We start from the raw sequence: 23,580 nt of genomic DNA, 5'->3' as shown, positions 1-23,580 counted from the left end.
GCACAGCAACAACAACTGTTGATCATTCATTCAGCAAATTTTATTTTTCAAATTGTTAACAAATACAGTTTAAAACATTAATTAGTCATTGTCAATTTGTGATTTGTCCTGTTCTCATTGTGTGACGAATTACGATGGCTGTTTGGTAGCCGTCTGCATACAATGCATACTCTCTCTCTCTCTTCATGTGTGTGTGTTTCTCTGGTGAATTTCGACAACAGTTTTATGTTAACATACAATCCTTAATATGTTTTATGTGTGTGTGTGTTTGTGTGTGGGGGAGGGGGGGAGGGGGGGGCACCATAGAGAGTGTTTGCCCAGGGCGCCAAACAGGCTAGGACCGCCACTGACCATCACGTTAATCTAGCTAAGTGTAAACAGCAGTAAATACTAAATATTGAATGTTCTTGTGTAGCAAGCAGGACCGACAGCGCACAATGTGCTTGGAAATAGCACCAATAAAGGTGTAGTTTATGTCTATGAACAGTGACAGTGACTTCCTGACAAATAGACCACAGTCTGTCAGACCCGCCCCCCACCGGTCCAGCACCATCACACTCAGCACCGGGTCTCCACAAGGATGTGTTTTGAGTCCCCTCCTGTTTACGCTCTACACATCCGACTGCTCCCCTACCCATCTCTCAAACACCATCATAAAGTTCGCGGATGACACCACAGTGGTTGGACTCATCTCAAGGGGGGATGAGTCGGACTACAGAGATGAGGTCAACAGACTGACTGAGTGGTGTTCAGTTAACAACCTCCAACTGAACACCACGAAAACTAAAGAACTTATCTTGGACTTCAGGAAGGGCAGAGCAGACCCGGCCCCACTTTACATTCACGGGAGCTGTGTGGAGAGGGTACACTCCATGAGGTTTCTGGGTGTGCAGATATCTGATGACCTCTCCTGGACTGCAAATACTACAGCGGTGGTTAAAAAGGCCCAGCAGCGTCTCCACTTTCTGAGAGTGCTCAGGAGGAACAACCTGGAGGAGAGGCTGCTGGTGACATTTTACAGAGCCACCATAGAGAGCATCCTAACGTACGGCGTAACAACATGGTATGCAGGGTGCTCAGCTGTGGACAGGAAAGTACTGCAGAGGGTCATCAACACAGCCCAGAAGATCACTGGCTGCTCTCTGCCCAGCCTGGAGGTCACTGCAAACTCTCGGTACCTCAGCAGAGCTGGTAATATCATCAAGGACCACTCTCACCCCAGCAACCAACTGTTTGAACTATTACCGTCAGGCCGACGGTACAGGTCACATAAAACCAGGACAAACAGATTCGGGGTTGACTTCTTTCCCAGAGCTATCACCGTAGTAAATAAGCACAAAAACAATTGAACCTATTCCATACCGTCACTGTCATTATATTATGCTGCTATTCATACTGTCATTATATTATGCTGCTATTCATACTGTCATTATATTATGCTGCTATTCATACTGTCATTATATTAATGCTGCTATCCTGTATATATTGTACATACTATTGTTTGAGTACTTATGATTGGTTTTTTTTGTACTTTTTATATCTTACATTTATATTTATTATTGAAACTTGCACCAAGGGAGTGGCACTCCAATTTCGTTGTACTCTGTACAATGACAATAAAGGCTATTCTATTCTATTCTATTCTATTCTACAGCTGCTGGATGGGATTAGCATGTCATAGCTATCTACCAAACTGCTAATTGGGGGATTTCAGGCCATCTATGGATCATTTTTGCTAACTGTTTATTCAGCTTAGGCTCAAAGAGCTGCAGCCTGTGCCCTAGCTGTCATAGGGCAAGAGGCGTGGTCCACCTGCACAGGTGAGCAGTCCATCACAGGGCCAACAGAGAGAGACAGAGAAGCACTCTCTCACATCCACACCTACAGCCAATTTAGAAGCACCAATGAACCTAAGCAGCATTTCATTGGACTGTGGGAGAACATCCAACCTCCACAGAAAGGCCAACAAGCTTCAACCTACAACCTTCTTGCTTTAAGGCACTAGTGCGAACCACTTTTCCCCATTTCAGCCCAAATCCTGCATCTTCCTGTTTCTGACTCCAGGCCAGCTCCACTAACACTTTCTCATCAGACACTGCCACCTAGTGGAGGAAGTCTTAGTTCCATTTGAAGCTTCAGATTACAGTTAGTTCCTTTACAAAGAGGTGGAGGTGGTGGGGCCACAGCACCATCATCACTGAGTGCCATAGGACACTTAACCTTTGTTTCCATGTGCTGGGAACTTCCTGTTGTTCCAAGGAGGACTGGAAAATGTGTGAAAATCTCCCAGTCAGTTCCTCACAGCACACTTCAATCATTTCCCTCCCACAGCATCAGGACCAGGGCTTTTTCTCTCTTTGGTCCCACTAAGAGATTTCCACACAAACACCTCATCAGTGGGACTCTCAGAGCTACCAGCCCTTTGCTGCAATCACAAAGCTCTTCATTGAAATCAATGATATCAAAGCTGGAATCAAATGAGTCCAAGTCTTCTGCTGATTCAGCATCACATTCATCTTTGCTCCTTGTTCTGCATCCCCACCATGGACTTCATTCCTTTCCAAGCCAGCCTTGAGTGTCCTTTATTCAGCTCATCCTCTGCTTTACTTTTACACCTGATTTTAGCTGCTTTATCTCTCTTTCAACAAGTTTCTGTGCCTCAATCTTTTTCTTTTCTCCCTCATAACAAGACAGCTTCTTCTGCCTGAGAACATGTTGGAGTGATTTACTAATCCAGGGCTGCTTATTGGGGAAAATACTTCCTGTTTTCAAAGTACTCCCCATTTTTCCCAGAAAGAAATGTAAGTAGAAATCGATGATCTAAGTGAGAACATGAGCCTTTATAAAGTCCCAGTGGGTGCAGTCAAAGCAGTCCCTCAGTCCCAGTATAGAGTCTTTGGTCCAGACTGGAACAACTGTGTGCCCAGTTTGAGCTCTCTTCAGTGCTGTGACCTGACAGACCCAGAGGGGCCATCACATCACATTTAGAAGCTCCCCTAATGGAGCCACAACACATGTCCAACACTTAGTCTGTCTTGTTGGACCAACTGGAAGAAATGATTCAAGGACTTAGTCACAGAACAGAGATTCAAATCTCCAAAATCCAACTGGCTGCATCAGGACATATAGTCTGAAACTCTGCACAGTTTCCTGTTTGAAGCTGCTTCCTGTTGGCTTCAGCTGTTTGGAGTTTCCATTTTCTAAACTTCTACATTCTGAACCTTCTTCAGCTCTGAACAGATGATGAAACACTGAATGATTTCAAGCTCACACTTTGTCTAATAAACTTACATCTTTCATTCTTTATACAGATTTAGTCGCTGTGGTTTGTCAGAGATCAGCTGTGATTATCTGGCAGCAGCACTGAAGTCCAACCCCTCCCATCTGAGACAGCTGGACCTGTGGGACAACAACCTGAAGGATCCAGATGTGAAGCAGCTGTCTGATCTTCAGAGTCCAGACTACAGACTGGAGACTCTGAGGTCAGTAGAGTGATGGAGTGAGTGGGTGGTGCTGTCAGCAGTACTGTACTAAACACAGTCAGTATGAAACAAAGATCCAGTGTTTCCTGTAAAGCTGCCGCTTCTCAGTGAAGCTGTGAGAGGAGAATGGTGACAGGCTTCAGGATTGGACACAAACACTTCCTGTTTCTGACCTTTATGGTCACCATAGTAATGGCTGACACGCTCTGATCAAACACTGTCAACAGCCAATCAGCTCTCTGAACAAAGCAGCACGCAGACCAATGACTGCATTCATTTCCAAGTTTAAAGCAGTGAAGAACACAGTCTGTAGGTGAGGAAGAATTTAGTGAGAGCAGATGTTTGGATGGAATTCCTCCAGTTAACAGCTGGAACTGTCCATCTGGATTGTTGGGCTTGTTGTTGGGGTTCCTACAGAGCTCAGAGTGGACACACCAAGGTTCTTCTAATGAATGAAAGTCCAAACTCAAACTAGGAGGGAAAAACATTTTCATCAACTTCAATAAAAATCCAAAGATTAGAAAAAGTGAAGCAACAATGAGTCCTAGTACAGTCCCAGCGCTGAAGTCCCTGCTGCTCTTTATACTGGATGTGCTGCATCACTGACTGACAGCTGATGAAGAGTCTCTGGAAACACTCGTTTATCTCCTCTGCTCTTCCTTCTTCTCTCTGCAGGTGGAGGATATGATGGTAAACAGGACGGTGTGTGTGCTGAGAGAGGAGGAGCTGTGTCCTGATGATCCAGAGAGGTTGAAGCAGCAGCAGCTTGTGTGTAGAGACGCTCTGACTGGGCCATGTTACTGGGAGGTGGAGAGGAGAGCTTCATCCAGCAGTGACTGACAGAGGAATGAGAAGAAGTGCAGATGACTGTCAGTGCTGCAGAGTGAACTGCTCTGAGAACAGCTCCACTGTCAGACACAATGTAGAGTCCAGCATCATCCCTGTGTGTCCCTCTGGATCTGACAGAGGATCATCAGTGTATCTGGACTGCTCTGCTGCTGCGCTGTCCTTCTACAGTCTCTGCACAGTCTCTGTCTGACTCTGGCTTCAGACCCTCCTGGATCAAACTCACCTGGAAAGACTTTCAAACATCACTCAATAGATTTGAATACAGAATATATTTGATATATACTGTAGATGTACTGTAGAGTTGCAGTTTGTCACTTGTAAATACAGTCTGTGAGCAGCTATGAGCTGAAAGATCTTTCTAGAAACACGAAATGTTTTCACTCTTCTGTTGCTTTTTCAGTTCATTTTATTAGATAGTTAAGTTTGAAACAATAAGTAGTTGAAATATTAAGAAATAATACATAAGAAATAAATAGTAATCCATGTTTGTTGATTAGATTTATATGTTTAAATGTGTTATTTGTGCTAATTGTGCAATTATAGAGGAACCTTTTCTAAAGTTGTGTTGTGGCTAAGAGGGCATTTTTTGGCTGTCACACTCAGCAAGCTAATTAAGAGACGAGCCACGAGGTTTGCACGTCTGCAGAAAGATAAATAAAGAGTGCCTTTTCTGGACATCCCCACCGAGTAAAAATGAAAGTTTATTCCCTTTGAGTGAGGCCAATGAGGTAAATGTTTTGTTTATTATCGTTGTATGTAAATGCACGAGTTTTGCATGGTATTCAAGTGCAATAGCCGCAGTGTGAAGTGTAATGTGTACTTTATTGATCATTTTGTTGGAATGTTTCGTTGTATATAATGCTTAAGGACTTTAGTAAGAATATTCATTTAAGTTTGTATTTCCTTTTAGTTCTGACGGCATTGTATCGGCTGTGGTTGGACATCATTACATGTTAAGACATGTGGAAGAATCCTCCTGTCCGAAATAAATGTCAGTTTAAACACAAAGAACAAGTTGAGCTTTATTAAGACTCGAGGGGAGTAACAATGATCATTGTTCTGACAGCATTTTGAGTGGGAACAGTTCAAAGTTATTTACTGATTGAAACGAGCTGAATGTTTCTGTGCACGATGAAGAAGATCAGCAGCAGCAGCTCAGCTGATCTATCAGTCGTTTCATGAGATGAAGTCATCAGCAGACATTTGTTCTAACTGTGTGATGAATGTCAGAACGTCAGGGCTCTGCTTTAGTCACTACTTGATGATCATTGGCTCATTGTTGAATCCAGTGGCCCAGTCTGACCTCTGAGGAGGAAACACATGTTTACTGAGTGAATCGCTGCCATTAGGAACTAGTTTTTCATATCACAGCCTAGAAATCACACAGGACCATTTCTGCAAGTGAAAAGTCGTGATTGGAGGAAAATAATTGTATCGTTTGTGCAACTGTTGTTTGTAAATTAAGAATTGTCCCAACTACATGTGCTGCTGACCTTTGACCTTTTCTTTAGGTGCACAGAGGCCAGAGGAGTCTGTGGAAACATCCAGAACTGAGGCAGTGCTACAGATGTCTTCAAATAAAGTGGTGTATTATCCATGGATGCGTTCCATTCCTGTTCAGACCTGCTCGCTGTCAATGGGCTTCATTCCCAGTGTTGGGGAGTAACGGAGTACATGTACCGCCGTTACATATTTAAAATACAAATATTTTTGTTGTTGTTGTTGTTGTGCTAAGCTAACAGGCAGAATGCTACAGGCATAGCCCTAACGAATGTAGCCTCATGGGCAGTGTAGTCCGTGCTGCAGGGAGAATGGACTGCCATACCCGTCTGTGAGCGCGAGGAGGGAGAAAAAGGAGAGTGGAAAACTACGAGTTGTCATCGAGCAGAAACGGGAGCTGGAAGCATGTAAATATAATAATAACCACTGCAGCCAAGAAGAGTGCCTGACGAGCCCAGTTGTAATGAGCTATTAAGACTCGACTGTACGCTGTGTTCGTGTTTTCCTCCGAAACAATAAGCTCCGTTGGAGCAGCCTTTCAACGCCTCTCTCTGTCTCTCGCTAGCAAACTTGACCCAGTCAACAAAGTAATTTTTCGGCTCCGAGCCCGACACGGACCCCGACGTATTAGCCAGAGGTCCCTTTACTACGGTTCGGAGCTGCGGAGCTTCAGTAATAGTAATAAATCACATTCATGTAGTTGTAAACAGCATGATAATATATTAAGTAATCCAAAGTATTCAGAATACGTTACTCTCATTGAGTAACGTAACGGAATACGTTACAAAATACATTTTGGGGCATGTATTCTGTAATCTCTAGTGGAATACATTTTAAAAGTAACCTTCCCAACACTGTTCATTCCATTTCAGACTGCCGGTGGTCGGCTGGAATCCAAACTCAACATGGCTCCTGTGTTAGAAGAGCCTCTGATTTTAAAATATGCACATTTAATAGTTTCTTTCCAACACTATGGAGCTACCAGCCCAGAGTTATCAAGCTGCACTGACAAACATCATGACTCATGTAATCTCTACATGTGGACCTTTCACAGATGGATCCAAGTGCAGATTCAACTCTGCATTACATTTGACTTCAGCTGTTACACACTTTCATTTTCTAGCTGTGTCACTTCCTGCTTTTTGGATCAGATAGTTTATCCATGTCCGCAAATGTTTGGCTGCATATTTTTATCATCTATATTTTCCAGTCTTCATACAGCCGATATTTCATGTGAACTCCAATATGCCACCTGCCATCACGTTTTCAGGGTTCATTCAGTGTTGGAAATGTAGGACAAACAGCAGCACATGTTCTCTAAATGTTTGCAGTAATTTTTAAATGAAGCTGATACTACATGAGACATTTTCCACATTTATTGTCTTTGAACAGAGAATAATAAAGCCATCAAACATATACAGGTTTGTGCAAATACAAATGCCTGTGGTGCATTTGATGACCTGCAGAGGAGAACAAGTCGGGCTTTTCAGCCCTAACACAACCTCTTTGTTCTCAATACTACAAAACCTTAAAAGGCTGATATGCAAGTTTGCATGAATCACCAACACAGTTGTATTTTTTCTACTATAGTTATATTTAAGGTGATCAAATATCTGCTGACTGATTAGATCCAGTATCTATTACAGATGAACTGGATATCACAGCGCATGCTGTTAATCCGTCATATCAAACTAAACAGTGTTGCTGGTGTAAATATCCTCCAATAAAGTCAGATTGTTGTGATTATGCTTCATTTTTATGTACTGGGGTATCAATGACCCCCACGCTGCCGCAGCAGCGCCTGTGCGTGGCCCCCAAGTGCTACGTTTTCTTTCCCGATCCCCTGACGAACCCATTAGAATCGCTCTGGGGCACTCTTCGACCCCAAATGATCGTTCTGTTTTTTTCATTCTCATTCACCTGTCTCTACTGAGGGTGGGGTACTTTGGGACCCCCGGGGTCTGGGGCTGCCCCGAAGGGGAGCAGGGGGCATATAAGTCTGTGGACGGACCTGCGCTAGGTTCTTCGGATCACAATGTTATTCATCTCCTCCCTGCTTACAGATCTGTGATTAGGAGGGAGAAGGCCTGTGTGAAGCGGACTAATGTCTGGACAAAAGACAGTTGTGTTGCCCTTCAGGGGTGTTTTGATTGCACTGATTGGTCCTTGTTTCAAGAGAGCACTTCTGATTTGGATGAACTCACTGATGTGGTGTGTAGCAAAGACTCTGTGATTCCAGTCAGAGAATTTAAGACTTTCCCTAATAACAAACCGTGGCTCTCTAAAGATATTAAGGATCTGATACTTAAAAGGAAACTTGCTTTTAACGAGGGAGACGTTCCCACTATGAGAATATTGAGGAAGGAGGTGAGGGCTGCACCCTCTGTCAGAGTCAAAGTCTTTAGGTCTGTAAGGGATATAATACTCTTCATCTTTGCCTGACTGCCTCTTTTTCTTGGTCTTTGGTCGCTCTTCGCCATCTTCCTGCTGACCTCTTCTTTTACCACCTACCATCTCTGAAAACACCCCCTGGTGGAAATAGAAAGAATTACATGGTACAAAGTGACAAAACATGATACAGAGATACTACTATCTTCCTCTTCTAGTTTGTATACAACATCATCTACATCAAAACTGCACTTTATTTTGCTTCTTCTTTATCAGACAGCACAAACAACTTTCTCATTTTGACTCAAATATTGGTTTTGAATGAAAATTATGCAACAATCCTGGGTGTTTATTCAACTTGTGAGCAGGTTTTCTAATCCACCGTACTATTATTATTGACACTAGTACATGTTCGTGCTGCTGGCAAACTAATAAACTCAAGAGCATATAGCAAAGCAAAAAAGTGAAAAGTAGGTCTTGCCTACATAAATAAACATAAGACAGTTGTGAGACTTTGACATAGTAACATGTGCAGTAATATTTACACCTGTGATGACATCTCACAAGCATTAGCCTTATTTTGAAACCAAGATTGTTTACACAGAGTTTGTAATTGCAGAGAAATGCTCCATTTATTTTGGTCATTTCATTTTTGAGCAGGAAGCTCACCTTTTTTGTTATAGCCTTTAGCTGAATAGAGAGTTTTCCAATTAAATACATATTCTTTAAATAATGTTCCCTCTTATAAGAAGTAGGATAATTAAATTTAAAAAAAAAAAAACGTATTATACCTCTATCACTTAGAAAAAAACCCTGTTTTTTTTCTGTTGTCTGTTATATAACGTTAGTGATGCTCGTTTCAATTCATTTCTTAATCAGCTAAACAAGTCAGTTAAGAAACAGTCAAATATTAAGTTAAATTTGAAAACGGTTTAAAAAAAAACATCCCCATTCCAAAATGTCACATGACAATCTCATTGGCTCACGGAGTTATGATGTCACTACACTTTGATCTTTTGAAGTTTTTCCTTAAACAGGGGTGAGAAACAGCAGTTTTTTAGTTCGTGTCTTCGCAGCATTTGTGTTTGCAGCCTTCACACGTTCACCACAGAAACTTTTGGAAACCTTTGCAGAGTTGTCGTGTACAACCTTCAACATGTATCCAACAAGACACCAACTGTTGGGGGAAAGCTCTGCAAAAACCCAGGAGAAATAAAGACACAATGAGACAAAGTTACTTTTTATGCTTTAACGTGCACACGGGTAAGCTGTTAAGAACAACTCACACCCATGAACAGAGGCTTGGCATTTTTATAGGCACAAATCACAGAGACGGTGAGAACAGGATAAGAAAATAATAAACAGATAAAATAAACAACTCCATATGTGGCGCTAGTCTCGTCAGCAGAGAGCTGGGAGAAAGATAAAATAATCTAAAACAATATGTCCCAAAACAATATGTCTTCGCTGGGAAAGTCTAAAAGGATAATTCTAAACTAATCTAACCATAGACAAAGGGCATCTTTGTACATTTAAAAGAAGGTAAAGAAACATAGAATCATTTTCCACTAACATATTCCCTCCTGTTTTAACTTATTTTAAATGTATACAACAATTGTCTGTAAAGGTTATTTATTAAGTATCTTTAGCAATTTTTTAATTGTCAAAATGTCAGCATAGCATAAATGTAAATCATGTGGTCTAAAGAATGAAACAAATAAAATAATAAAAAGAACAAAGAAAAGTATAGTAAATAAAATAGCAACAGGAATAATCAAGAGAAAACAATAAAACTAAAACTACAAAAAATAAAAGGATAAAACCTTATATTGTACCTGCATAAACTACTAATGTGTTAATCAGTGCATGATCACTTGACAAGTCATTTTTAATCACCACGTCATTTATTAGCAGCTATTACAAGTTGTCCTCTAACAGAATTGCAACGGGATGCTGTTCTTTTTGAGACACGGCAACATAAGCAGTCATTGTAGGTGTGTGGTCAGTGACATATTTTTGCAGAACGGTCAAATTCTGCAAAACTTAATAAATGTCTCCTCCAGCTTCGTATCCATCAGGGATAAAAGTGCAACATGTCTCCCCGATCAGCTTACAAACTCCGCCTTGTGATGCTGTTAGCAGGTCTAGTGTCAGTCTGTTCTGCAGCACCATCATTCTGATGGCCTTCTGTTCTCCTGCTAAGGCCGTTCCCAGGGTCTTAGTTAAGTTGATGTGTCGTAGCAGAGCATATCGGTTGATTTCCACGTGATCCCGCACCTCGGCAACTCCAATGCCGGGGATCAAGCTCTGTAAGAATTTCACTCCTCCTCAGATGTGAAACTCTGGTTCCTTTACTGCTTGGTGCCGTCCGTGCACATCCTGTCTGGTACTGAGTCTTTGTTTGTAGTGGCATCCGGTAGATAGGTGAGTAGGCAGCTCCCCCACTGCCCGCAATCCATTGTTCATCACACATACTGGCAGTTGTGCTGCGTGCAGTTTGTTCAGTAGAATTACATCAGGCAGTGGGTCTGAGACTTGGGGCCAGGTCAGTAGCTAGGTCTGTCCGGAACAGTTCACATTTGTGGGTCATGATGACCTCCAGGTTGCTTTTGCTGGGATGCTGTAGTTGGCCTTGGACCAAAGAGTACCGTAGCCTGGATGTGTTGCCAGGCCCAACAGGCACCAACTGCGATCTTCAGGTATGCTGTACGGCCACAGGCCAAACGTCTGTGAGGATAGGGGCATATGGGTACATGCAAAGCAGTCAGTTTTATTATTCAGGTGAGCTGTAGTGTTCATAAACTGCCACCAGAAATTAGTGGCGTAGCCATGGGGAAACTTGGTGTACTTTCCTTTGTCATACAGTGTCTGCCTTTTCTTCATATAGCGTGACTTGTTGTCCCTCACGGAAGCAAAGATGAGGAGCCCGGTCAGGGTCAGGGCCGCTGCAGCTATTAGGAGCCACCACCTCATGACAACAGGACACACCCTCCTGTCGTGAGTAGACCCCCCGGCCAGGAAGGCTGACCCCTCCACCGGGCGAGATCACAACGACTGGGCGAGCCTGTGTCGGCTGAGTTTAGATGGCTTCACTTACTCGCCTGCAGTGACTCTGATGGATCCAGGATGGTCGTTCCGCAATTTTGCAAGCGGTGGGCGTGGTGAGGAGAACCTGATGTGGTCCCTCCCACCTGGGTGTGCTCCAGTTTTTCCTTTGGAGCACCTTGATCAGAACCCAGACACTGGGCTGTAATCTGCAAGACACTTGATAGACATCATTACATTCTTCGTTATTTACAATCATCTCTTTATTTTCCTACAACTTAGACATACATTTTGCTACTGAAATTGTATCTGCCTTTTTCACTGGGTAGATTTCCGGCCACTTTGAGAACACGTCTATGACCACTAGGGCGTATTTCGACCCTTGGCATTCATTTAGCTCAATAAAGTCCATATGAATTGTGTGAAAAGGATAAGGTGGTGTGGGAAAACGGCCTCTTTTTGGTCTCAGGTTCCCCTGAGCATTCTATTTTTGACACGCCATGCATGTTCTGACAAATTGTTTTGCTGAAGTTCCAAAATTTACAGTGTAGAAATGAGAGTTGACAATACAGGTCATTGCCCCCGTTGACAAATGCGTACAGCCATGAGTCACTAACGCCGCCATTTTGTGGAGGGATTTTGGCAACACTGGCTTGCCATAACACATCATTAAGTCGTTTGTCAGAACTGCACCGTGTTTTAGCCATTTTGCCTGCTCGGCTGTGCTTGCTGCTTTTTGTTCATTTTTCAACACATCCAGTGGAATCTGATGTGTGTCTACTGCCATCAATGTGATGTTTGTCGTTTGTGCCGCCTGTTTTGCTGCTCTGTCAGCAAAGTTATTGCCTGTAGTAATGAAAGAGCCATCAGTTTTGTGTGCTGCACATTTACACAATGCGAGTTGTTGTGGTAAATGTATTACAGTCAGTAGGCGTTGTAGCAGGCTGGCATGCTGAACCGGTGGATGTGGTTGATGTAATCATTCCTCTGTTTTGCCAAATATTCTGCAAAATGATGCACAGCAGAGAAAACATACTGGCTGTCTGTATAAATGTTTATTTGTTTATCTTTGTGTATTTCACATGCGCGAATCACAGCTATCAGCTCAGCGCTCTGTGCAGAATATGAAGAAGAAAGTGGTTTTGCTTCTATTATCCTACTATCTGTGGTTACTGCGTAACCTACACAATTTCGGCCTGTGCTGTAAGGTCAAATAAGTTCTTAAGTGGCTGCCTCAAAACTGTTTTGCATTATTTCTCTGTGGCCTACTCCTACAATCTCGTGTGAAGTGACCTTCCTCTCCACGGTTCTAGCAGGCGTTGTCTCTATGTTATCTGCTGTTTCTGCGTGACTGTCTGCAGCCTTGGTGTTTGTGACTTTGCTCGCCTCTCTGTTCCTGATAGCCACCTGCGGATTAGTGTTTTAGTCTATTGTCAACACGTCAGCCTTATTTTTAAGTTACAGAATGCTTCTTCTTTTTTTTGTCTTGGTTTGGGAGAATAGATGCAACACTACATTTTCACTTAAGGCAGTTTGAAATAATTTCTAGTTTTCAAACAAATCATGGATCTCACACATTTCAAACTTTCAAGTTAGGGTTGTTTCCCATTTATACATATATATATATATATTTAACTTTGCATTGCTCATAGCTCATAGCTCTAAACCTAGGCATTTTTCAATCATATGCCTAATCACCATGTGTCACTGTGATTCTCAAGTATTGTCACAAGTTCGTTTAAATTCGTTTCCAAAACCAACAAAATAATCAAACAAAAACATAAACGTGTCAGGACACAAAAGAAAAAAGAAAAATGCTGCCACCCGAACAAGGCAGAAGTCTGCATATGTTGGCTTTTAATAGCATGCAGCTTCTGCTCTAAAAGAAACAAATAAATAAAAATAAAAGAAAATGTGTAACATGCTCATCAGCTTAGCAGTGTCTACATATTTAATTCAGCTTCTCAATCCTGTAGTTTTAGCTGTTGTCTACAGGGTTTTGCTTATTGGTTGTTATTATAGGTGTGCTCTATATCTCAGCAATGTGTCATGCTAGAATGATAGCTGTGAAGCTGGTCAAGTGCCTCTATGCACTTCATTAGTTAGTTATTCTCTGTATTGTCTTCATCTCACATGTCATTACACTGAGTTTCAGCAAACCTTAAGCTTGATGCAGACTACTGCTTAACAATTATCCACCTCACATCATAACCGACTAAGGTGCCTCTTCATATTAACATTATGTCATTGTTAATATTATCCTCTTTGTCTTATATAACAGCAATAGCATATTATAATATTTTATTAGTGTGTACCACTATACTACTACTGAGCCAATTTGATAGTTAGGATCATCTTATTTAGCAAACAGATAATTTAGAATTCATCCAATCTGCGGTCACATTTGTTCTCTCTGTTGCATGGCAGACCAGGCAGTTCTATTATAATATATTATTTATATTTTATTTTGTATCCATCAAGGGCTTCAGATGACCTGCAGTATCATCCTTTTCCCAAGGTGGAGACAGTTACCTTTTCACACACTGTCCTTGGCTGAACAGTGACACAGCCTTAATATACTTTATTTATGTTATTAAAATATTTTCGTGTGAATTATTTGCTTTATATCCATTTTATACATTGTGGGCATGGTCATCATGCCAACTGTGTTTCATTGATAATATCACTTTACAGGTTGTTATCCTTGCTATTATTAATTTCAAATACTCTAAAGATAATTTCTACTGTAATTTTCCCTTTGTTTATCTTTATTTCGTACTTTTTATATTTATATCTACTCAGTGGGGTCTGTTTTCAACCCTTTGGCAAAAAGATTACGCCGCTTCTCCTTCCTGTCGTGGCCGGCCAAATGACCTCTTAGCCATCCAAAGGGCATTACATGACAGTAAGAAGGAAAACTACCATCTCCAGAATAAAATTCAACAGATTGAAGATGAGAAACTTCAACTGGAGGAGAAGTGTAGACAGATGGAAGTGAAATATAAAAACCTGGAAGAAAGACAACAACGCCAGCCCGACATAAATATTATTAATGACGGTTGGGGAATCAAGTTTGGACAAGCCCGAGACCAGATTGTCTTCCTACACTCAAAAAAATGAAACGTTGACTTTAATTAAAATTATTTTGTCAACAGGTTCCACGAAATTGAATTATGTTAGTTTAAAGCAAAAATCTTTAGTTCATCTAATTTAAAAAAACTACTTAAGATTAACAAGACATATTTAAGACTAACTAAATCAAGTTATGTTGTATGAACATAGATGATATATTTTCAGGTTAGATAGTTTAGATTAGTTACTTCAACACATTTCTTATTTGTGGCAGTAAAATGTTAAATTTAAGTTAGATTAATTCAAATATTATATTTTCAGCCACCTTGTGCTTTATTAATTAGTTTTACATAAATCTATTTTGTCAACAGGTTCCACACAAATGAATTAAGTACATCCAACTTATTTTTTTAAATTTATTTTATTGCCAACACATTCAGTGAGCATTTGAGTAAACCCAGTCCAAAATAAAACACAACAGCTCATTAGGGTTAGTAATTAACAGTATGTAGACAGATGCAACATCAAGACTTTAAATTAAATGTCTGTATCTACCAGAAATAGAAGAAAAAAAAATGCATTGAAGATCACATAACACATTGATAAGATGACACTTGAGTTATGCACATGTGATGCTAGTAAGGTCTGTGAGTGTTTTTTTCTTTTAGTGTCTAAAATGGATAGCAAAGTTGCTATTTGCAATGATTGCTTAGGGTCAGTCCAGTAACACAATGCCAATGAAGTGCTTTCCTTTAACAATGCAAAGTGAAGTGTCCACCTCAACAGCCACAATTTAAAAAAAAAAATGTAACAACAACAACAACAACAATAATAATAATAATAATAATAATAATAATAAATAGTCCACTGATATTAGCAATCAAAGAAAATTACGTCACCATCCCAAATAAAACTTTAACAAAACATGCCAACATTATGGTCTAACAATAAAACAGCTTGTCAGCGTTCAGCTTTTTTGCAACAGCACAGCAGTAACCATTTAACACTCGCCACTGTCAACATTTATTTTACCAGTGTTTGGGCAAAAAACTTCAGATGGAAACATTTTAACATGGAAACAATTGTTCGTCTTTAAAAGTCCACAAAATATACATTCATCCTGCATTCCCAACTTGGATGATCTGATATCCTCGTGTTGGTGTTGTTCCCAGACCATCATGAAAATGTTGTTCCAGGTTCAACATTGCAAGTGACCAATCACATTGTTGTGACGTTATTCTATTCCAAGCCATTCGTGCATTTATGAAATTCCAATGTTGCAAGGACAATATCAATTCTGCTTACTGTTTATTAAAGGGTTACGGTTAGGGTTAGGGTCAGTTGATCGGCGGACAGAGGCGGTTTCACGCAGCTTAAGTACAGTTTTTTGTTTTACGCCGGTTTTTCCCGAAGTCGCAAAAGTATGACGTCACAACATTCTGATTGGTCACTTGCAATGTTGATCCTGGAACAACATTTAGTATGATGATCTGGGAACAACACCAACACGAGGATATCAGATCAACCTCCTAACTTACCCTTAATTTTAGTATGTATTGCAATTACCTTTACAATGCACACAATGTAACACAAACTGAATATGAACATATTTCCACCTCATAACAATATGCCTTGAACGCTAATATACACACCACCCTTCAACATTTCTGGTGCAGTATCATCTCTCAATTAAATCCTTTAAATCTCAATACTTTTGATTGTCTCTTAGCTTTCAGTCTTGAGGTTAACTGAGATTCAGTGCATATATCCCACCCATTAAGAGTGCACATGCAGAGGCCAGGTCTTCCAGGTCATGCAGGACACACTAGATTGGTTATACCCACTGTAGGGTAATTTCCAATAAACCAAGTTCAAAAAAGAAGAGTCTATGGCTGACGCGTGTTCCTGGTTTCCAAAAGAAATGCTTCCAGTTGCATTATGATTTGAAGACTGTTTATTTATTACAAACGGAAGATGTAACAATGAACTCCTTCCTAAAAAGCATGAAAGTTCCAAAAAATAGCAGTTATCCAGAACTAGCTGTGCACACGGTCAGAAAACTGTGAGACTCCTAACCTCTCTGTCCATGCTCCTCCCCTTCCCTCTCACACAGGGTTTCATGCTACTATTGCACTTACATAATTAAAGTGAGAGGTACCCCCTTTTAGGTTCCAATCCCAAAACAGTGACTTAAAATTACTTTATGTAAACACATATATTTTCACATTTATTAATCCTGAAAAGATGACTTATGTAATGAATCTATGAATTATAAAACAAACATGAACTCAATCGTAAATAAAAATATAAAGCAGACGTCTGGCGCTTACACCCACATCGGCTGGAGGAGTGCTGGCATCAGCTCTTTCGATGGTAAAGATAGCAAGGGTAATTTGTTCCAGCTCCCTCTGAACAGCTGTAGCTTAGACACAAAAACATAGAAAAATGGTATCCAGTTTTAAAAAAAGAAAGAAAAAGGGCCAAAGCTACCCTTTAATGACGTAAACACAATATTAGGAACATGCACCCCAGTGCGCCACTATTTTAGACTACAGATTCAACGATAAATATAAATAGTTTGGGTATACAAGAAGATTTCCCAAAACATTTAAACAGGTTCCATGCAAATTACAACAACAACAACATTACAACATGCAACAACATTAGTTATTCAAAATTTGGTTTAATACAGATAAAAAACTAAACTAAAATTACCAACCAATTATTCTTTGAAGAGGATGCTTGGGTCTTCATTCAGGTAAAAAGGTAGTGCCCTGAGGACACACTCCCTCCCCTTTTCAATGGTTTCCTTCTGTAGAGAGTGGCAGAGATACAGGAAGAGAAAACAGATATACTTTAGGATGACAGAAACTCACGTTATACGCAAAATGAATGACATATCCACTGCACAGATAGACATGTACACAAGACCAACTAATCATCACATGGACATGAATAGTTAACCTGTTGGGCAGGGTTTCCACCACATTATATATGTCCATAATGGAGGTAAAGACAAACTAATACATCATCTTTTTTGCATTCAAAACATAACATAAAAACATTCACTTCTGGTTTAACCTAAATCAAGGGATCAGATTTTACATATGTTTAGGTAATTTAAATTTTCCAACGTTTTGAGTACCAAACTTTGTCTTGCTTAATATAAATGTAAGTGCACTGTGCAGCTACCATACACTAGCTGTTTAAATTTGAAAATGATCTTATTAGCCATAATATTTTGCTACCAACAGAATAACGCACCTGTGTGGCTGGGGCCAAAGTTTGTCTAATTTTCTTCCCTGCAACGCCTCCTTTTTTCTTGAAGACTTTTATGAGCTGGTCAGTGTATTGGTCAAGTTGTGTAAAAAGCCTTGGAACATGTGCAGCAGTAGTAATCCTCACATATTCTGCTTCCACCTGAAAATATGTCAACAAACACAACATACTGTACTGTAAATATACATACTATATGTACACATATACAAACTAAAACTAATGTAGTAAGACCTCATTAAAGCTATAATTTTAACACAAACATTTACACAAAATGCTAATGGAGCCATTACAGCTTTTATTGTTATTTATCAAGTTCCAAAAAATATTGATCACAGCTGATCTGAAAAGAATTTCATGCCTCAGGCCCTTGAACTGCAACCTTTACCATGGTTCAGATGTGGAGAAGAAATAACAGGGGCATGGGATGGGTCACAAAAGAAAACTTAACTTATAAAACAGTTTTGTTTTTAAAAGTATAACAGTTCACATACCACATACAAGCTCAGCAATACCACATACACCACATCAGTATAGGAGGGAGCAGGTAAAGGCAGGATCTGAGATTTATAAAGAAAAAAAATAATTAATTCCTTAATTTCAAGAAGCAAATTATTGTTTGAATTACAACTAAATAAAATACTACTCAGAAGAAAAGCAAGAGATTGACACTGCCATGTGCTAACTTTCTATAGAAGCAATTATCACCAGGTCTGTCGACCTCCATTGTCTGTCCACTCATATGTCTTGAATAATTTTATTAAAAAAATTAAGTGTGTACTTTCACAAACTGTAATTTATAACTACATTGATATGTATAACTCCGCTAGGAAACATGCTGTATTTACAGACCATTTTTACATAATACAGATTACTGATAGAGCAGAACAATGGTGTCACAGTGGCTTTCGCCCTTGACTTTTTGGATTTTAAATGTCACTTTATGCTATCCTTGCTATCCTATTCGATATTTCCGACTCTCGGATTACAGAAAAGGAATCCCAAGAAAGCAAATGGAAAAATAACCCCTTGAAAGAATAACCCCATGAACCCCTGTAGCTAATCCCTTAATAAAACAAAAAACAATAAAAATGTTTCTTACACAGTCCACAAAATAAGCATGTCCAGGACCCAGTAAAACTAATGTAAAACAAGCACACGCAAACGATATAACATGTCTTGTAAGACAAACGCAAAATATAACCATGCTGGACATATAGATACTACACAACATAGTCAAAGAAAAAAGTGGTCTTACCTCTCAAAGAAACAGCAGCTTGGCGCCAAAACAGCCTTTTTCAGTTAAATTTGAAGTCTTGCGCATGAGCAGGCACAAGCCGTGAAACCTTCTTGTTCTGCGCGGTTTCATTACAACTGTTTTTGCATTACTGCCACCTTGTGGATATACAAGGTATATCGATCCTAATTGACTTAACTTAAATGTTATGCGATCAAGTAACACATTAGTATTATGTACGTTGAATAATAGACACAATTACGTAGACTTGATTAGAAAAACATATGTTAACTTAACAAAAACATATATTTTAAGTCAAATGAAAATAAATAATTAATATACACTGAACAATCCACCTCATTCATTTTTTTGAGTGTAATTAAGGAAGACAAGCAAAAGAGCACGGAACTAAAGGAGATGTCCAACCAGCTTAAAGACAGCAAAGCTACGGTTGAGAAGACAGAATGGGATCTCCAATATATGGACCAAAAGAATCGGCTGCTCCAAACAAACTTCGATGAAGCTGTGAAAAAAAATAAAGAAATCCTCCAACAGAAGGAAGAACAGGAGAAAAAGCAAAGAGACATGGAGCACAAACTCAAAGTCACGGAGGAAAAATACACAATGCTGAAAGAAAAGGTGGATGATACTCTGCGCCAAAATAAAGACCTTCTTCAAGAGAAAAAGCAACTAGAAGGGGAAAAAGAAAAACTGGACAAACAATGCTCACACATGCAGAAAAGGATGGATCAAATGGCGAGAAACAACTCCGAGCTCACTAAGGGGATATTGTTGGGATACAACAACTTGAAGCGCAAACACACTGAAATGCAGGCGCAAAAGCAAGAACAAGACAACATACATGGCGACCTGCAGCGTACGCTCCAAGATATCCACAGAAGAAATGAGGAGCTACAAGACATGTACAAAGAAGTACAACAGAGAAACACAGACATGCACAAGGACAAGATAATGCAGGAGGAAACATCCAAAGAGCTCAAGGAAAAGCTTGAAGAAAAACAAGCAACATTGGAAGAGGTGGAGAAAACATGCAAGAAGCTTGAGAAACAAAACGTAGAAACCATCGATGAGTTGAGAACCCTCATCCTGGAAAAAAAAGCTCTTGTAGAAAACTGCATGAAAAAGAAGAACAAACGCTTCCGCTGGCCCTGGAGGAGGAACTCTACTGCTTCCTCACCTGGTGTAGCCTCGTCTTGCTCCACCTCTGTTCACCTCCCCAACCAGTCCCGGCAGTTGACTGTCCCCTCCTGAGCCTGGTTCTGCCGGAGGTTTCTGCCCGTTTAAAGGCAGTTTTTCCTCCCAACTGTCGCCTAGTGCGTGCTCAGAGGGGATTGTTGGGGATTTCTCTCCTCTACCTTGTTTCATTATTTACTTAACTTTTTGTTCTTACTTCATTTTACCTTGTTTCATTATTTACTTGTTAACTCTTTCTTTTTCAACTTATTTATAAAACAATAAACAATTGAATTTATCCTTTGAGTATTTTTCATCTATACCTTTTTCAAACATTCATATCTGTCGTTTATCTTCTTCTTGAAACCTCATAAATGGTGAAGGAAAAATCCAACAGTTCATCTATATATAAAGAAGCACTTAAACTAAAACTGACATAGCTACGTTAATCCTACCGTAAAACAATAAGACGAGGTACGACCTCTCTCATGCTCCTAGGATGTGGGGGTGAACGCCAGAACACCCTGGAATGTTACAGACCTCCTAGGATGAGACATTCTTTCAATATGCCACCAACTATATACTTCTACACACAAATGATTACATGCAGTATTCTACCATATGCAAACTTATATCATTAAAAGACTATACTGACTACTAAGTAAAATTTTCCATTGACATACTTCATCATGAGAAGTATGGCTGCTGTGCCAACCTTGTTGTTGGTCAAAACTCCCTCACTTTCTATCTGCTGGATGAGTGTCCTTATACCAAGGTTCCATTTGAGCTTCTGGCTGGAGAAATAGTTAATAATCCTTCTGCCTTTGGTTATGAGGGCCTGACCTAAGCGCTCACTGATATCGATGCCTGTGAGTTTGTAAAAGTGGTTCGAAAGACCTTTCCGAGTAAACAAGAATGGCCACTGCTCCTGAATTTCAGCTACTGAAGGTGAGGGACAACTGTTGATAAGCTGCCGCTGAGAAATATATGTGAGGCACATGAAGTCATCCACATCAGGTCTCTCCACAGCTCCAGGTCCTTGTGAATTGAAAATTGTTAACAAGATGTGTTTCTTTTCCTCTAAAGAAGTTGGCGTTTCCCCCTCAGGAAGTTCAACTGGCTGCCAATTTATACAACCATAGCTATCAACAAGGCATCTAACTTTTTTAGGTGGGGTTGCACTACTGTTGGGACTGCAGTCTTCCTCATTCCTGGTTCTCTTTGTTTGACGAAGACGATTTGATGCTTCTTAGTAGTGAATAATGTCCACAACCCAGTCTTTCTGACCATACTTCTCCTGTCCTCTGGATGAGCTCTGTCTCCTCTTGTGATTGCATGCGACAGTCGGAGTGGAAATCTTTCCCAAGGAATCTGGAAGTGTGAGACCCAAGAGCTGGAGTAATGGTTGTACATAGTGGTGGACGTGGAGGAGGAGGGGTGAGGTGGATGGCTTGATGTTTCAGCTGATGCAGCAGGGCAAGGCTCCAGAGTAATGGTGTCATTCAGGTTCTCTGGTCTGTTGCCATCTAAAAATAAATAAATAAATAAAGATCATTGGAAAAGCTACCTTAAAAAGCTACTATGTCAACAAATATGTCCTCACTAAAAGATGAACCCTTCAATTAGGATTGAGTAGTAACGGCAAGGCAGTTTTGGGGACCTTGTCTGAAGATGAAAAGAAGCAATCCCAGGACTGCAAAAGAACTACAAACTCAAGGTCTTGCATTGAAAAGACCTTGAGTCAATATGTTTTACAGCATGTCACAATTTCAAACCCTTAGTTGTACCACTACCAATGAAAGGTTAATGGTGTTAGATTTAGTGTCTACTTTTGTTTATGTTTTCCGTGTTAATTATCTACCGGACAATGTGAGCCCCAAAACGCTGTTCAATATTATACCGTCAAAGTACATGTGTAGTATGGTGAAGAGAACAAAAAAGCTAATCAAGCTAATCAGTGACATATGAGTCTATGAGTGACCTTCAAATCATAGACTCAAGTCTATGATTTATACAGAACCTACACAAACCTCCTTTAAATGCAAGAAGTAGTTTACGTATTTGAATTGGTGTGAGAAAGGGTTTGAGATCTTCTGCCTCCACAAACAAAAGATCACTTTTTTGTTGTACACCAATAACGTCCGTCAGATGTTCTACAATGCAGATTATTTTCTCTCTGTCTAGTGCCGGCAGGAGCCTTGTGAGTTCCTCTTCAATTTCCATCCCTGAAAAAGAATTAAGAGGAAACTGAATGGTGTAGGGAGACAACAAAAAGACCTGCCATGTTATAAAGTGGTAGTGGGTAATAATCCATCAGACTGTCAGCATTTACACACACACTTCTTTCTGGAGGGCAACGCAAGCAGTGAAGTCCAAGGTCAATGAGAAGTACGGATTGATGCAACTCGAGCACAAAGTACAATCCAGAATCATTAACAAGTATAACAGCTATCTTCCCAAAAACCAAGCCATCATCACTGTCATCTACAATGGAAACATAGCCTTTCACATACTTGGTACCTTTGTGGACAACTGCTGACACATCCAAAGTGGTCTGATTAGTGCAGCCGGCTTTTGCCACAGCTTCTTGAATGACAGCGTTGTAAAGATGATGATTGTAATCACTTGCTTCTCCAATGATTTGAACTGTAGGTGGAAACAATTGGCCCACTGAGAGGTAGGACTGCAGTAACTGATGCCGTTCTGTCAGAGTCTTGCATAAGTTGACGAAGTTGTGCACTGTTCTTGTACATGCTTTGAAATACGAGTGCTTGCTCTCAAACCTAAGGGTCCACAAACGAATGTGTGGTCCAAAGTGAAGGATAAGCTCTGCATAATGTAAGAAATAGTGAGTTCATAGTGACTAATAGTGACTTCAGTGCACGGTTGCAGGCATCAGCTGACACAGAATCGCTGGCACAGCCTGGTTGGTTATTTAATGGTTTCAGCTTAGTTTATCTAAAACTTCAGTGCACGGTTGCAGGGATCAGCTGACACAGATCCCTGGCACAGGCTGGTTAGTTATTTAATGGTTTCAGCTTAGTTTATTTGATCTAAAACTTCAGTGCACGGTTGCAGGGATCAGCTGACACAGATCCCTGGCACAGGCTGGTTAGTTATTTAATGGTTTCAGCTTAGTTTATTTGATCTAAAACTTCAGTGCACGATTGCAAGGATCAGCTGAAACAGATCGCTGGTACAGGCTGGTTAGTTATTTAATGGTTTCAGCCAAGTTTATCTAAAACTTCAGTGCACGGTTGCAGGGATCAGCTGAAACAGATCGCTGGTACAGGCTGGTTAGTTATTTAATGGTTTCAGCCAAGTTTATCTAAAACTTCAGTGCACGGTTGCAGGGATCAGCTGACACAGATCCCTTGCACAGGCTGGTTAATTATTTAATGGTTTCAACTTAGTTTATTTTATCTAAAACTTCAGTGCACGGTCGCAGGGATCCGCTGACACAGATCGCTGGCACAGGCTGGTTAGTTATTTAATGGTTTCAGCTTAGTTTATTTGATCTAAAACTTCAGTGCACGG

General features: G+C 40.3%; 1 long non-coding RNA gene and 1 pseudogene across 3 annotated transcripts; both read right to left on the bottom strand.

Annotated features, from left to right (window-relative positions):
* Window positions 1-15,294: 15,294 nt before the first annotated feature.
* Window positions 15,295-19,129, bottom strand: LOC147336259 (uncharacterized). Of its 3 annotated transcripts, none has more exons than XR_015128255.1 (5): window positions 18,715-19,129; window positions 18,107-18,172; window positions 17,601-17,756; window positions 17,056-17,148; window positions 15,295-16,758 (listed from the first exon to the last, which is right to left on the bottom strand). It is a non-coding gene; the product is annotated as an uncharacterized LOC147336259 (long non-coding RNA). The 3 variants fall into 3 exon arrangements; XR_015128254.1 differs by having other exon boundaries at window positions 15,296-16,758; window positions 18,871-19,128; XR_015128253.1 differs by having other exon boundaries at window positions 15,296-16,758; window positions 18,107-19,124.
* Window positions 19,130-20,264: 1,135 nt separating this feature from the next.
* Window positions 20,265-22,349, bottom strand: LOC147336258 (uncharacterized; annotated as a pseudogene).
* Window positions 22,350-23,580: the final 1,231 nt, after the last annotated feature.

Source organism: Aulonocara sp. 'chitande type north' Nkhata Bay, linkage group LG3 (assembly GCF_057382095.1).
Source record: "Aulonocara sp. 'chitande type north' Nkhata Bay isolate Kocher_YH1m ecotype deep benthic linkage group LG3, A_spYH_male_GT1.1, whole genome shotgun sequence".
NCBI classification, from domain to species: domain Eukaryota; kingdom Metazoa; phylum Chordata; class Actinopteri; order Cichliformes; family Cichlidae; genus Aulonocara; species Aulonocara sp. 'chitande type north' Nkhata Bay.
Note: the sequence above shows the minus strand (reverse complement) of the source record. Positions and strands in the feature narration are given on the sequence as shown.